The sequence below is a fragment of the Tubulanus polymorphus genome, chromosome 9, assembly GCF_964204645.1.
Source record: "Tubulanus polymorphus chromosome 9, tnTubPoly1.2, whole genome shotgun sequence".
Classification (NCBI taxonomy): Eukaryota; Metazoa; Nemertea; class Palaeonemertea; order Tubulaniformes; family Tubulanidae; genus Tubulanus; species Tubulanus polymorphus.
The window spans coordinates 14,741,378-14,743,051 of record NC_134033.1 but is presented as its reverse complement, the minus strand read 5'-3'; the positions used below and the strand labels follow the sequence as shown (position 1 = coordinate 14,743,051).

General features: G+C 40.7%; 1 long non-coding RNA gene across 1 annotated transcript; it reads left to right on the top strand.

The window, feature by feature from the left end:
- The first annotated feature begins 375 nt into the window (after positions 1 to 375).
- Positions 376 to 1,145, top strand: LOC141910696 (uncharacterized). Its single transcript, XR_012619916.1, has 3 exons — positions 376 to 469; positions 590 to 732; positions 1,117 to 1,145. It is a non-coding gene; the product is annotated as an uncharacterized LOC141910696 (long non-coding RNA).
- Positions 1,146 to 1,674: the final 529 nt, after the last annotated feature.

Below are 1,674 nucleotides of genomic sequence, written 5' to 3'. Positions count from 1 at the left end.
TTCTGTGGTCTGTTTTGACTACAGCTGACCAAGTTTGAACACATTTCCCCACATTCCATTAACAATCCAAGTATTATGTAAAATATTAATCCACCCTATTTGATCAACTAATTCCCCAACTAATTCCCCAGAAACATATATGGTCACTAAATAGAATTACGTGATCTGACGTGAGTATTACCTTATACGTCACATACTCACATGAACTGTCATGTGTAAATTTATATAATAATTAAGTGAACCCGTGACCTAGTACCAAGTTTCAGCTTTTTACCCTAAATTCCTAATAACAATATATCTCAGTCTCCTAACACAGGGCTGAATTGGAATGTCATTTGTAGGTGCGAATGTCCACCAGGGTACAGCGGGTATTACTGCGAAATTGACAAGAACGAATGCGCGTCCAACCCTTGCCATCATGGAATATGCGTTGATAAACCTAACGGATTCCAATGCTACTGTATACCAGGTAATTGTCCGCGCAAAAGCCAATTCCATCGTACGCATTATATATTCGATTATGCGAATGGGACGTGTTTGTTTTTTATCGTCGAAATTCGAGAATGCGAATCTATGAATGTATTTTCAGGATACGGAGGACAACTTTGTTCGTACGAATACGACGAATGCGTCTCATCGCCGTGTCTGAACGAGGGAACCTGCGTGGATCTACTGAATGCTTACTCGTGTAAATGCGGTCCCGGACACACGGGCATTAACTGCCAACATAAAGTAATTCTTCTCTCAACTCCTAATGTATGATGTATATTCAGGACTTAAAGTAATCAATGCAGTGATAGCACAGACACAAAATACCGGTACCCACACTCATCATTCATCGATGGCTATAGCCTGGTGCTGCGCGTCGCATTATGATGCATTGGTCGCAATTTTTATTCATGATGACGACAGCCACTATTAACTATGGCTTCCCCGATATCAAAGTATTTGGTCAATGATAACATGACACTTTGGACCTGTCTGCCTACTGCCCCCGATCTATCATCTCAATGAAGGATATGCTCCGAGATGTACACGCATGATTGATACATAGACTCATTGGTTGATGTAACTCGGTTTCATTTCACATTTTGTTGCTCGCCGTTTTGTTTTCAGATCGACTTATGTAAATCGAATACGTGCGTAAAGAACTCCACCTGTATCGATCAGGGTGACAATTACATTTGTGAATGTCCTCCGGGCTTCGAAGGTAGGTATACACAGCTATACCCGACAATACCCGACATCGTAATCCGATATACAAACAATCTGAATTCCTTGAAACATGCGAATCAATTCTGGAACGATGTTTGTCTAGTAATAGGAGCTCTCGTCCAACCTTTCCCCAATTGAAGCAGAATAACGGATGCTCCAAGTGATAATAGATACATATAAGTATAGGGGATCCCTTTGTTATTATAACTATTATTAAATCACTAATATTACGTTCATGAAAAAATATTTTCGACCTTATGTTTGTGTCTTCAAACAGATGTTGAAAGGTCTCTCACTACGATATGCCGCTTTGCTCCCCGTATCATGTCTTTCTATGCCCATAAATAGTCTGCTTATTGGTGATTTATGGCGCTATCAAACGCAGACTGGAGCTGAAAAACAGTTTTTACCGGTGGAAGACTCGGTGTCGTGCGTCAGACTGCACGTCCGATGTTCAAT